At 36.5% G+C, this 15284-nt stretch overlaps 1 long non-coding RNA gene across 1 annotated transcript in view; it reads right to left on the bottom strand.

The window, feature by feature from the left end:
- LOC120235986 overlaps positions 1 to 15284 on the bottom strand; it is a 178072-nt gene that overhangs the window by 31433 nt on the left and 131355 nt on the right. The window contains exon 2 of the long non-coding RNA XR_005529560.1: positions 565 to 646. This is a non-coding gene — a long non-coding RNA (uncharacterized LOC120235986). The remainder of the gene's footprint in view (positions 1 to 564; positions 647 to 15284) is intronic.

Below are 15284 nucleotides of genomic sequence, written 5' to 3'. Positions count from 1 at the left end.
CTTTTGTATGATTTAAATATGTTGTTTTATTACACGTTGTTTAAATACGCTCTATGTGAAGCAGCCCACATACACACAGCTTATTTAGATATGAATACAGGTTAAAAGCACCAAAATGAAAACCACAGGCCATAAGAATCATATCCCCAAATAACAGTTGATATCCTTTTAGTAGCTTCAGAGCCATTTGAATCCTGGTATCACCTAAACACTAGTTCAGGTATAAATTCATTTTCTACCTTATGGTATAATGGCTTCATATTGGACCTCTCCACAAACATGTTCCTGTTTCTCCTTTGTGTAAGGCATGTTATTCTGAGTTCATGTGATGATACACCTTATTGTTAAATATGAGCTTTATTCCTGGATAGATCCATGTTGGGCTCTGTGCTGACAGCTCAAAGCCTAGAGCCTGCTTTGGTTTCTGTGTCTCCCTCTCTCTATGCCCCTCCCCTGCTTGTGCTCTGCCTGTGTCTCTCAAAAATGAAAAAAACATTTTAAAAAAAATTTTTAAAAGAAGAAAGTTACATGTCTTGCACATTTATCGGGTACAGAGAGACATACCTGCCACATTAGGGTAAGCTTGTCCAAGACTTCTAAGAATCCTCTTGAAATGTGTCTTTACACTGCAGACTGATTAAAAAGCCTAGAAAAGAATTAGAGCTAAGTCATTTGGAGGAAGATTCACTGTGTAGGGGGGCCAACTCTCAAATCTTAGCTGTTGGGGAAATACCAGTGGATTGTGATAAGCTGAGCAAGACAGAATACAGAACATTTACTACTATAGAACCCATAAATTCCATCTAGACAACAGGAGAAGGGGGAAGAAAAGGAAAAACTAGAAATCAGCTTGTTTTTTTTCAAAAATCAAATGCTCCAAATTCCATAACATATAGAAAGGTGAAGGCATAGCAAGGAATTTAAGTTTCTCATCCTATGAATGTGAATTTTTTTAAAGTACTAAATATGTTTTTACTGAGAAAAAAAGAAATCCAAATAAGGGAATAGATTGTGACAAGAATGCTACTTTAGAGAGAGTATTAAGCAGTGACCAGGATGAAGTAAGTAAACCAGAGAGAGGCGCCTTCCCAGCAGATGGACTAGCAAGTACAAAGGCTTTGTGGTGACAGCATGCTAAGCATGTCCAGGGATAGCAAAAAGGCACTGCAGCTGCAGCATGATTAGGTAAGAGAGAGAGAGAAGTAGGACATGAGTGAGCTTGGAAAGAGCAAAGGAAAGGCTTTGGATTTTAATGTAGGAGATGGTAGAGAGCTGTCATACATATATGTATGTATATATATTAGTTTGTATATACATTAGTTTTATTTGAGAGAGAGAGAGAGAGAGAGAGAGAGAGCGCACACACTCAAAAGTAAGCAAGAGGGACAGAGGGAGGAAGAGAAAGAATCTCCAGTAGGCTCCACACTCACGATATAGCCCAACCATGGGGCTCAATCCCACGACCCTGGGATCATGACCTGACTGGAAATCAAGAGTTGAGTGCTCCACTGACCAAGCTACCCAAGCACGTCAAGTTGTGTTTTTCTTGAGTTAAACAATTTAGTTTGAGATCATTAATGTTGTAAGAAACAGAGATTCCTATACTCTTTGCTTCATTTCCTCCATTGGTAACATCTTGCAGAACTATAGTACAATATCAAATCCAAGATATTGACATTGATAGAGTCAAGACAGGTATCTCCATCATCTTAAGAATCCCTAGGGCACCAAGGTGACTCAGTCAATTGAGCATCTGACTCTTGATTTCAGCTAATATGATAAGAGGGTCATAGGATCAAATCCCACATCAGCTTCCATGCTGAGGAAGGACCTTGCTTAAGATTCTCTCTCTCCCCTCTGTCCCCTACCTAGCTCGTGGTCTCTCTCTCTCTCAAAATAATAAATAAATAAATAAATACCCTCAGATTGTCTTTTTATAGCCATAACCATTTCCCTCCCATCCCAATTCCTCTATAAACAGTGAAAATAACTAATCAAATTACAATTTCTATAATTTTGTCACTTCAAAAGTATTACAAAAATGAAATCATACAGACAACAGAATTCTCTGGAGATTTGTCCAGGTTTTAGCATCAATAGTTCTCTCATTTTTATTGCTGAGTAGTCTTCTATCAAACGGATCATTTAACCATTCACCCATTGAAGGGCACCGTGCTGTTTCCAGTTTGAAGTTATTAAGAACAAAGCTGCTACAAGCATATGCATACATGTTTTTGTGTGAACAAAAGTTTTCTTTTCTCTGGGATAAATGCCCAGGAGAGCAATTGCTGGGTTGTACTGGAGTTGTCTGTTAAGTTTTCTTTAAAAATCTGCCAAACTATTTTGCAGAATGCTTGTACCATTTTACATCCCCATCAGCAATGCGTGAATAAGCCAGTTTGTATGCATCCTTGCCACCATTTCATGTTGTCATTATTTTTTATTTTAGCCATTCTGCTTTTCTCTAATGATTAGGGATGCTGAACATCTTTCATGTGCTTACTTGCTACCTGTTATATATAGTCTCCTATGAAATGTTTCTTCATGTTTTTTGTTCATTTCTGATTTTTTTTTTTTACTGTAGATTGAAAGACTATCTTCCTAATACTAGTCCTTTGTCAGATGCATAGTTTGCAAATATTTTCTCCCAGTCTTTAGCTTGTCTTTTCATTCTCATAAAAGGTCTTTCACAGAGCAAAAGTTCTTAATTTTAATAAAATCCAATTTATCAATTTTTCCTTTTATGGATTATGCTCCTAGCAGAAGCACAGTCCATAAAAGGAAAAATGCACTGCCTAACCCTAGATCCTAAATACTTTTCTTAATGTATAATTTAAAATTTCACATTCAAGTTCATGATATATTTTGAGTTAATTTTTGTATAAGCTGCCAGACTTAGGTCAGGTTCATGTTTTGGCCTATGAATGTCCAATTGGTCTAATACTATTTGTTGAAAAGGCTAGATTTTCACTGAATTGGTTTTGCACCTTAGTCAAAAATAATTAAGTATGTTTGTGTTGGTAAATTTTTGGATTCACCGTTCTGTTCCATTGATATATGGGTCTATCCTCACCACCAAGTTCATACAGCCTTGATTACTATAGCTATATAATAAATCTAGATATTGAGTGGGTTAATCCCTGGCACTTTATTTTTCTAATTCAAATTCATTATAGTTACTCTGATTTCTTTGCCTTTTCATATAATTTTTTAGGATAATTTTGTCTACACATACAAAAAAATCTTCCTGAAAATTTGGTAGGAATTATGTTAAACTCTGTCAGTTTAGGGAATTGACATCTTTGTAATAGTGAGCCTTTCAGTCCATGAACATGGTATATCTATTTTTAAATATTTCTAGATTTCAGCATGTAAGTCTTATACAGGTTTTGTTAGATTTACATCTAAGTATTTAATTTTTTTGAGTAATTTTAAGTGGTATTGCATTTTTAATTTTGGTGTCCAGTTTCATTGCTATTATAAAAGAAAATAATTGTTTCTTGTATCCCACTACTTTGGTGAAATCATTTATTAGGTTGACAAGTGTGTCTTTTTAAGCTCCTTGGGATTTTCTACATAAACAAAAGTATCACCTGAAAATAGGAAAAGTTTTATTTCTTTCTTTCTGATCTTTATGCTTCTAATTTTTTAATATCCTCCCCTGCCCCACTGGCTAGAAATTCTAATAGTATATTAAGAGTGGTGAGTAAACATACTTGACCTAGTTCCTGATCTAAGGGGAAAGAATTCAATCTGTCATCATGAAAGGGAAAGTTAGTTGTAGATTCTAATGCATCTTTTTATAGATGAGGTATATCAAATTGGAGAAGTTCCCTATTCCTATTTATCTGAGAGATTTTATCATGAATGGGTGTTAAATTTTGTCAAATGCTTTTTCTGCATGAATTGATAGAATCATGTGACATTTCTTCTTTAGCCTGATAGTTTTTCAAGTATGGAACTAGCCTTACATCCCTGAATAGACCCCAATGATCATGAAATAGATGCCATTTTATTCTATTTGCTAATGTTTTGTTAAGGATTTTTGGGTCTGTTCTGTGTTCTTCAGGGATATTTGTGTCTGGTTTCTTTTCTTTTTTTTTTTAACTGCACTTCTTGTGTTTCAGTATCTAGATAATACTACCATAAAATAAATGGTTTTCTGGAAGAGACTGGGTAGAACTGGTGTTACTTCTCTACTCTAAGTGTCTGTTAGAACTTTCTAATGAACACATCTGGGACCAGATTTTCCTTTTTGAAAGTTTTAAAATTTTGTGTGCATGTCTTTATTAATCATGGGGATACACAAAGTATCTATTTAATATTAGATGAGTTGTGGTAGTTTATGTTTTCTAAGGAATTGGTCCATTTCATCCAAGTTGTCAAATATATATGTATAGAGTTGCTTGTGGTATCCATATATTATCATTTTGATGTATGTAGGGTCTGCAGTGATACACTCTTTTTCATTCCTGATATTGGTAATTTGTGTATTTTCTCTTTATTCTTTGTCAGCCATGCAGGGGTTTCTCAATTTCATCAATTTCCAAATAATCATATTTTTTCATTGATTGTCCTTCTGCTTTCAATTTTCTTGCCATTTGTTCTTATTATTTCCCTTCTGCTTTCTTTGGGTATATGCAGCTCTTCTTTTTCTAGATTCTTGAAATGGGAGATTAGATTAGAAAAAAGGAAAAATCTCAAATGAGTAATGCATGAATCCCTCTCAGCACTTCTTTATTTGTGACCAACAAATTTTGATGTTGGATTTTTATTTTCATTTAGTTTAATGTATTTCTTATGTCCTCTGAGACTGCCTTTGTGGTCCATGGATTATTATTTATAGTTCAGAATGTTGAATTTCTAAGTGCTCAGAGATTTTTGTGTTTTTTGTTTTTTGTTTTTTGTTGTTTGTTTTTTTTTTTAATTTTAGAGAAAGAGAAAGCAGGAGTTGGGGAGAGAGAAAAGAGTGAGACAGGCAGACAGACACAGACAGATGAGACAGAGAAAGAATCTTAAGTAGACTCCACACTCAGCGCAGAGCCCAACATGGGACTTGATCCCATGACCCTGAGATCGTGACCGAAGCCTAAATCAAGATTTGGACACTCAACCAACTGAGCCACCCAGGCACTCCTCTGTTATTCATTTCTAATATGACTCCGTGGTGGTCAAAGAATATATTCCATGTGACTAATTCTTTTTCAACTTGTTAAGATTTGTTTTTGATCCAGAATATGGTTATTATTTGTATATGTTCTAGTCACACAAAAAGAATATGTATTTTGCTGCTCATTCGTGCAGTTTTGTGAGTATCAACGAGTCTATTAGTTATTGATGCTGAGATTTCTATATCCTTGTTGATTTTCTATCTAGTTTTCTATCAATTGATGAGGTAGTGGTGTTGAAATCTTCAACTACATGTGAGTTTATCTATTTCTCTTTTCAAATCTGTCAATTTTTATATCATGTATTTTACAATTCAATAATTTAGTGCATGCATATTTAGGATTGCCATGTCTTTTGATGGAACAGTTCTTTTATCATTATAACCCTCTCTTTCACTGGTAAATTTTTCTTTGCTCTTAAGTCTACTGTATCTTATACTGTAACTCCTCCATTTTTTATTAATATTTCATTATACACCTTTATCTGTTCTTTTACTTTCAACATGCCTATATCATTATAAGAAAACTTCATATAAACAGCATATAGTTAGGTCCTATTTTTAATACACCCTGATAATCTTTTAATTGCTGTATTTAGACCATTCATATTTAATGTAATTATTGATATGTTAGGATTGAAGTCTGAAATTTTGTTTGTTTTCTGCTTTTCTCTATTTTTCATTTCTCCTTTTTCTGCTTTCAACATTTTTTATAACTCATTTTTTATTTATATGTAGTATTTTTGGTTTCTCTTTGTATAGCTTTCTTAGTGATTGCTTTATACATATGCATAATTTATTATACTCTGATATCATTTTACCATTTTGAATGAAGTATGTCATGAATCATGCTCTACTAAAATTTTCTTCAGATATGAGAGATTGACAAATCAAAAATATAACCATCAGAACAAATGTAGCTATATGAGATACTGTTTTGTTTTCTCCCCAAGCTCTCCTGTTCCCCTCCACCAAAAACTGCACATATTTTCATACCTCCACTAAAAAGATAACTGAGAAATGAACATGAGATTAGTTGAGTGAGGAATGCAGAACCTGACACCAATTTAAAACACCAAGATTTCTTGTGTTACATTTGATGTATATACTCTTGTGGATAGACAACTTTAAAGATAATTCCAGAGAGAATATGTCTTCTAATACATTAAAATGAACAGAAATCTGAAAAATTTATGAAGACTGGACAAAACTTTCCTCTAATTGTATTTATTGAGGATGTGAACCATCAACAATTCACAGTCTATTAAAATTGTGAGTAGGCTTAACAATTATCTAGACTATTGTTTACCTTATAGAAAATACATTTCAGAGAGATAACGTTAACTTCTACAAGGTCACAAGTGAGTCAGTGATAGAGCTGAACCTAGAACTGAGGTCTAATGGAACTACAAAATGAAGAGTAAAAATGTTAAATTTTTATCTAAAGTATATATCAAAAATCTGCTTGGGAATGCAGTTATGCTTCATTTCCTTAAGAAATGAAAAATGAGAACATGGCAGATGGAATGTCATCACTCGTCTACACTGGAATCTAACCAGGACACTGGGGTTTAAAATTACGCACATGCCAAAAATAGCAATTGGTAACAAATAAACGGTCCAACCATTGATAGTATTGCAAATACTGGCCCACAAGAGGTTCCAAACATGAAAGTGTAAGAGTTAGTATTTCCTTTTCCATTGTGTATCAGTAAGTTTTATTCTATTCACTTCTACAAAGTGGCAAATTTGAAGGAAACTGCCATATTTTCCACATTACACAGTTTTTACTCACTTTAGAGGTAAAAACACTTGATTGTGTGCAGAAGGGACTGTCCTCAATCCTAAAACATTTTTTATACACCCTGATTCATTTTATGAAGAATCAAACCTCTGGCATGTAGCTCTGAGTATCAGACTTCCCCTTTTAGCCATGAAATTTTCTATGATCCAAACTGCAGAAAAAGTACTCGCTCTACATCTCCCATTTATATTCACAGTCAGATACTATAATTAAATAATAGAGTTTCATTTACTTGGGCTCAAATCCATTAGGTTTTTTTTTTCTTATTTTTACTCATCTCTTTTCTCTGAAATGTATCCCAGTATTATTATTATCCTTGAGCACACAAATACACAGACTGTGAATCTATAATGAGATCTTCCTATTTTTTTTAGAATAGATTTTGCTTTGACTAAATGTCTACATTGCCTTTACTTAGATGCTTTCTCAATTTGAATAAATACCTGATCCTACTGAAAAAACAAAATCAACCTTTAACAGATGATCTCCTAGCCAAGTACATGTATTATATTTATTCCAGGGAAAAACTGGTTCACAAGCTAACTTGGGTTCCTTGACCTGATTCCAGCAGAAGGTGAATGTGCTAATGCTCTGCAACAGAGTGAAAATTCAAATGCCCTTCCATTCCAGACCTGGGGACTGGCCAAATGACGGAGCACTGTTCAGCATCGTGTACACCTACCTTCCTCTCACCCAGAGGTGCCACATGTGACGAGTAGCAAGACAAGAAGGAGTGGAGGTGTTAAACACACCAACAGGGAAGTAACTAAGCTATCCAGCTGTCACTGTATCCAACTCTTTAACCAGACGGAACTACCACACTCCTAGACTTTTTTCACAAGAGAAGAGAAAGCTTGCAAAATTTGTATTCACACGTCCAATGTTGTGCTCTCACCGCATGCCTATGAAACTCCCTTGTCAACAGAGCTTTTACCCTTGCCTTTTTCTCTTTTTCAGGATTTCTACTCCAAATCCCCAGCACACTTAGAGCAGTGATCTCAGAGGCATTTCTATAGCTGATGCAAATTATATCTCTTTGTTTGCCTCCTGGAGATTGGGTGGGAAAGAGAAAGAAGTGTAAAAGCCCCATAGTGGCAGCTAAAACCCAAACAGCTGATGAAAGCTCATAACATTTTTCACTAGTTTACTGTGTAAATGCCCCTGCTAATTTAGAAAAGCCTTGTGGTTTTTAATATTAAAAAGTAAAATAGATGTACTCTTATGCTGATGTTCATGGACTGACGATGAAGTTATACTTCACCAGTGAAAAGTCAGTAAATGAACAGATCAAATACTTCAATATGGACCATGAACTATTATTACAGAGGACTACCTTGAAATGCATTTTTCATTGTTAATTGGCCACGGTTCTATATGAGAAGACTTGTTTCCCTTTCCAGCCATAGTACCATCGTGGAGCAAATGTAAACTATAAAATAACTGACCTAGCTTGGATAAGATAGCACATAATATTTTAATGCTTTTTATAACACAAAGCCATTATTCCTGACTAGAAGCAAAAAATCCTGATAATATACCAAATTTTATATTCAATGAACAAAAAGTAATTCTAAATTAACCCCTCAGCTGATATATTAAAGACAGAAGGGACAAAGATGGTAAGAACTACATACCAATCTGTGGATTAGGCTGGTATACTTTGTTCATCCTATATCTCTTAGCCCAAGCTGAAAGTGCAGAGTAAAACAGTATTCAGGCCACCTCTATTACTAAGATGAAAACCTTGGTCTTCATATTAATGTCACAGAAAGTTCACCCCGTCTCTGAGTACTAAGTCAAATTAAATAAATATTTTGTTGAGCAACACCTGTAACGTACTTTGTTATATGAGATGAAGAAAACAAAGTCATTAAAACTTATTAATAAGGAAGCTGTGATCTAAGTACTTCAAAGTTAGAAAAGTCATTAGCAGAGAAAGAAGTAATAAAACAAGGAATACATTCCAGAATGTCAGGAAAGGGGTTGTTACAACAAAACATGTCTGCATGTTAAAATACAAAAAATTAAAAAGCACCTAATATACAACACTACCAAAATAATAGAAAACTCATTTTTGAGATCTGCAATTCTTGGGTCACAAAGAGAAGAACACGAAGACCTGGAGTTGAAGTGAATCAGTAGGTGGTCTCCCCTAAGTCCTGAAAGGGCAGGAAGAACCTGAAGAACAAGCCTGATGGCAGGCCCAAGCAAGATCAGGGCAGGCCCTAGATTTCGGAAGGAGCCAGAGATAACAGAACCCAGGACGCTTTCATCATCTAAGAAGCTCTAAGAATCAGGGCTTCCACATCCACAGCTCAGTCTGCCCTTGTTAATTTCCCCAAGCGTCTTTCCGCTGACAGATCTAGGACTAACATACTCATGAATCTCCACATTAGATCCAGTCACCTCCATGGAGAATGGAGGGAACAAACTGTGACCTACCTTTTTCTGTGAATATTTCCCCATGGCCATCATCTGAAATTTCTTTGTCATGTGCAGCACCTTTACAACCACAACAAGCTATGAAAGTATTCAAGTAGAAAGATCTGAGTAGGGAAACATGATGATGGAAATACAGCCTTAGGAAAGCATATCCAGTCACTCAACCATTTTGTAATAATTCCAGATAATGGTCCCTGATTTGGCTTAAAAAAATAGATAAGATTATATGAGGAAGTATGAGGAAGTATGGCACTGAGTATCTGAAGAGGGCTGCAACTGAAGATATATAAAATAAGGTCTATAGAATAGATGCTATTTTTATTTTGAGAACAGCTACTCAAACACAGGTTAATAAAAATAGTGCAATATAGCACAGTGGTTAGCATAAACTCTGGTGTTTATCCTGGGCAGAGTCTTCCTATGTGGATGATCTTAGGCAAGTTACTTAATGTCTAAACCCAAGTTTTATCTGTAAATTAGAAATAATACTTATCAGAGTAATTGTCCTCTCAGGATCTCACTGAAAACACATGCTACCCCTATTCTTTTTTTCTTTTTAATAGTTTATTGTCAAGCTGGTTTCCATATAACAGCCAGTGCTCATTCCCACAAGTGCCCTCCTCCATGCCCATCACCCCCCTTTTCCACCCTCCACCCCCATCAGTCCTCAGTTTGTTCTCAGCATTCAAAAGTCTCTCATGGTTTGCCTCCCTCTCTCTCCCCCACTATTTTCCTCCTTCTTCTCCCCCACAGTCCTACGTTAAGTTCTTCCTAACCCTCCTATACGTGCAAACATATGGTATTTGTCCTTCTCTGCCTGACTTATTTCGCTCAGCATAACACCCTCAAGGTCCATCCATGTTGCTACACGTGGCCAGATTTCATTCTTTCTCATTGCCATGTAGTATTCCATTGTATAGATAAACCACATCTTCTTGATCCATTGGTTAGTTGATGGACACTTAGGCTCTTTCCATGTTTTGGCTATGAATGCTGCTATGAACATTGGGATATATGTGCCCCTATGCATCAGCACTCCTATATCCCTTGGGTAAATTCCTAGCAGTGCTATTGCAGGGTCATAGGGCAGTTCTCTTGCTAATTTTTTGAGGAACCTCCACACTGTTTTCCAGAGGGGCCGCACCAGTTTACATTCCCACCAACAGTGTAGGAGGGTGCCCGTTTCTCCACATCCTCGCCAGGATGTGGAGTCCTTTGGTTTCTGGAGTCCTTTGATTTGCTCATTTTAGCCACTCTGACTGGCATGAGGTGGTATCTCAGTGTATGCTTCCCCTATTCGCACACTTCATGGTTCAGGTAGGTTTGACCCACACCCCCTCTAGCTGCACTTTAGGGATGACTCTTCAGGCCTGAGTAATCATTGACCAGTTCTCGGAAGCCATGTGGGGAACCCCATCACCACAACAATTGCTAGAACTCCCCCCCCCCCACAACACCACCACCACGATTGAGGTTATTGAGGATCTTTCAAACCTAAAAAAAAAAAAAAAAAAAAAATCAAGTAAGAGAAAAGCAAAGCCAAGAGATGGGAAACCAGAGAGAGAGAGATGGATGTCTGTAGATACACCATGAGTTTAAACGTTATTTTCTGTTAGGGTACCACTATATTCCCTTTCTTACTTCAACTATTTAGAGATAGGCTTTTGTCTAATCCACTACATAGAGTTTTTGTATTTGTATGTGAGGAAAAACTGAGATAATACCCATAAAGCATGTGGCATATAGCCGAAGTTTAATAAATGTGTTATTTTTATGTACAGAATGAGAGGTTATTTAAACTTCCCTTTCCAAGACGACTACATGAAAAAATTTTTCATAGGACTCATTAAGGTATCAAGGGTCTACTTTCAAAAAAGTTATAATCAATAATAGAAAATGTTGCGACACGTGGGTAGCTCAGTTCGTTAAGCATCCGACTTTGGCTCAGGTCATGATCTCGTCGTTAGTGGGTTTGAGCCCTGTGTCGGGCTCTGTGCTGACAGCTCAGAGCCTGGAGCCTGCTTTGGATTCATTCTGTGTTTCCCTCTCTCTGTGCCCCTCCCCTGCTTGCATTCTGTCCCTCTTCCAAAAATAAACAAACATTAAAAAAATAAATAATAGATGTTAATAAATGCTCAAAGACATGGAAGAGAAGTCTTGAAAGGCAGCAGATAATTTGATCAACAAATGAACTGAAGACAATACTTAAGTCTTCAGAGGAAAAAACAAAAGACAGAAAAAGATGTTTGGGTCTAGACTGGTTACTGAGAGGCTTCATAGACATAGTATTTCAGCTGGGTTTTGAGGAACATGAAAGATCTGGAAGGTTGAAATGAAGAGTAGACAATATTCCAGGCTGGCATCTAGAAAAATATGGGTGGTGGTGTTAGAGCTCAGCAAGACACTCTTTGACCTATAAGACAGGTTTTTCAAGAAGCCAAAGAAGAAAACCTAGAACAAAAAGCTAAGTGCCGATAACAGCTCTGAAGAGCAAGTTTAATCATATTTCACAGAAAGTGGTTTTCATTGAGATCATCTAGAAGTACAAAGGGATGACACCGGGTTGCTCCTGTAATTCCTAGTCAGCGAAATCCTAACAATTAATAAAAATCAGAGGAATGTCTTGAAAGACTTTTGTAATCAAATCACACATCTTTGGATACATTATATCATATTGGCTCTTCCCTCCCTTTTCTCTTATTCCAACTGTGATTTCTCATTCTTTTACTCACATTGTACAGCCAAACAAATTACAATAAATACACAAATACACCCTAAGGCATAATGCAATAGACAGTGTGGTTTCCTCCTCAATATCCTTCCTTAGCATATAAGAGCTATGTGGTTTGAGAGATTGAACCCAACCGCTGTGGTGTTAAGTTTAAAGCAACCATGGTAAGGGCGCCTGGGTGGCTCAGTCGGTTAAGCGTCTGACTTTGGCTTGGGTCATGATCTCACAGTTTGTGCATTCCAGCCCCACGTCTGTCTCTGTGCTGACAGCTCAGAGCCTAGAGCTTGATTCACACTCTGTGTCTGCCTCTATCCCCTACCACAATATCTGTCTGTCTCTTTCTCTCTCTAATAAATAAACATAAAAAAAATTTATAGGGGCTCCTGGGTAGCTCAGTCGGTTAAGTGTCCGACTTCAGCTCAAGGTCATGATCTCATGGTTCATGGGTTTAAGCCCCAGGTCAGGCTCTGTGCTGACAGCTAGCTCAGAGCCTAGAGCCTATTTCAGATTTTGTGTTTCCCTCTCTCTCTGACCCTCCCCGCTTCATGCTCTCTCTCTCTCTTAGAAATAAATAAAAAACATTAAAAAATTTTTTTGAAAAATTTTTATAAAGCAACCATGGTAATCCCATGTTCCTTACCAGTGATTGCTGGTAGATGCTCCTTACCAGCAATCTCTCTCATTCAATAGGTTGCCTTTTCATTTTGTTGATGGTTTCCTTTGCTGTTCAGAAGCATTTTATTTTGTTAAAGTCTCAATAATTTATTTTTGCTTTTGTTTCCCTTGCCTTAAGAGAATGATCTAGAAAAATGCTGCTAAGGCTAATGTCAAAGAAATTACTACCTATGTTCCCTTCTATATGTTTTATGGTTTCAGGTCTCACATTTTGGTCTGTAATCTATTTTGAGTTTATTTTTGTGTGTGGTGTAGGAAACTGTTCCAGTTACATTCTTTTGCATGGGCTGTCCAGTTTCCCATACCACTTATTGAAGAAACAGCCTTCTCCCCATTGTACTCTTGCCTTCTTTGTTTTAGATTAATTGGCCATATAAGCGTGGATTTCTGAGCTCTCTATTCTGTTAATTGATCAAGGTGTCTATTTTTGTGCCAGAAGCATAATGCTATACTTATTACAGCTTTGTAGCATATCCTGAAATTTAGGATTGTGATCCCTCCAGCTTTGTTCTTCTCAAGCTTCCTTTCGTTATTTGAGGTCTTTCGTGGTTCCAGAGAAATTTTAGAATTATTTGTTCTACTTTTGTAAAAAAATGGCTATTGGTATTTTGATAGAGATTGCACTGAATCTCTAGATTGCTTTGGATAATATGAACATTTTAACAATATTAATTCTTCCAATCCATGAGCATGGAATATCCTAATGCAAATCAAAACCACAAGATATTACCTTACACCTGTCAGAATGGCTAGAATCAAAAAGACAAGAAACAACATGGAGACCTTGTGCACTGTTGGTGGGAATGTAAATTGGTGCAACCATTGTGGAAAACAGTATAGAAGTTCCTCAGAAAATTAAAAATAGAAATACCATGCAATCTAGTAATTCTTTTTTTTAAATGTTTATTTATTTGAGAGAGAGAGCGAGCAAGAGCGCACCCATGTGAGAGGTGGAGGGACAGAAAGAAGACAGAGAGAATCCCAAGCAGGATCCATGTTCAGCACAGAGCCCAACATGGGGCTTGATCTCACAACCGTGAGATCATGACCTGAGCTGAAATCAAGAGTCGGACGCTTAACTGACTGAGCCACCCACCCTACAATCTAGTAATTCCATTACTGGGTATTTACCCAAATGAAACGAAAATTCCAAAAGGTATATGCACCCCTATGTTTATTGCAGCATTATTTACAATAGCCAAGCTGTGGAAGCGACCTACGTGTCCATGGATAGATAAATGTATAAAGAAGATGTGGAGAGAGAGAGAAAGAGAGACAGTTATAGAATATAACACCTCCATAAAAAATTAGATCTTACCATTTGTGACAGTATGGATGGGTGCAGAGGGTATTATGCCAATACTGAAATAAGTCAGACAGAGAAAGAAAAACACTATATGATTTCACTTTTATGTGGAATCTAAAAAAAAAAAAAAAAATGAATAAATGAACAAACACAAAAAAATAGAAGCTTATAAATACAGAGAACGGGTGGTGGCCAGAGAGGAGGTGGGTGGTGAGATGGGCAAAATGGGTGAATGGGAGTGGGAGGTACAGGCTTCCAGTTATGGAATAAGTCATAGGAATTAAAGGTACAGCATAGGAGATGTAGCCAGTGATACTGTAATTGTATGGTACAGTGGCAGGTCATAACTACACTTGTGGTGAGCATAGTATAAAACATAAACTTATTGAATATCTATGCTGAATATCTGAAACTAATGTAACATTGTGAGTCAGCTATACTCAAATTAAAAAAAAAAAAAAAAAAAGAGGGGCGCCTGAGTGGCTTAGTCGGTTAAGCGTCCAACTTCAGCTCAGGTCATGATCTCACGGTTTGTGGGTTCGGGCCCCACGTCAGGCTCTGTGCTGACAGCTAGCTCAGAGCCTGTTTCAGATTCTGTGTCTCCCTCTCTCTCTGACCCTCCCCTTCTCATGCTGTCTCTCTCTCAGAAATAAATAAAACATTTAAAAAAATTAAAAAAAATAAATAAAAAAAGAATAAAGCTGACATACAGAGGACAGCAGAGATAAGGGAATTGTAGAGATAAGATGCTGAAAGTGGTAAACAAAGTCAAGCCAACAATCTGCCCTATCTCTAATGGCTGGATATGTGAAAGAGTATTTTCCTTTATTATTAAATCTGGTTAGACTTTTTTTTTTTCAAATACTACCCTAATTCCTTTAAAAAATACTCTAATGAGCCCGTATACTTGTGTATAATTTGCAAATAATTGTGATCTAATAATATATCTAATCTCATGGGCCTCTGGTTATTCAGACTCCAAAGAGTGGGAATCAGGATAAGTAAATAGGTGTAATGGAAGATCTATATGTATCAGAAGATCTGTATATATCTATTTGTCCAAGTGATTCATTTCATATGAACAGAACACCATCTTCTGAAAAGATGGATTTGTTAGTTGTCAGAGTCACCCAGATAGGTCCAGGCATTCTTGTCAACA

Source organism: Hyaena hyaena, unplaced genomic scaffold (genome assembly GCF_003009895.1).
Source record: "Hyaena hyaena isolate Hyena2069 unplaced genomic scaffold, ASM300989v1 scaffold_143, whole genome shotgun sequence".
Lineage (NCBI taxonomy): Eukaryota > Metazoa > Chordata > Mammalia > Carnivora > Hyaenidae > Hyaena > Hyaena hyaena.
This window is presented reverse-complemented; position numbering and strand designations above follow the sequence as displayed.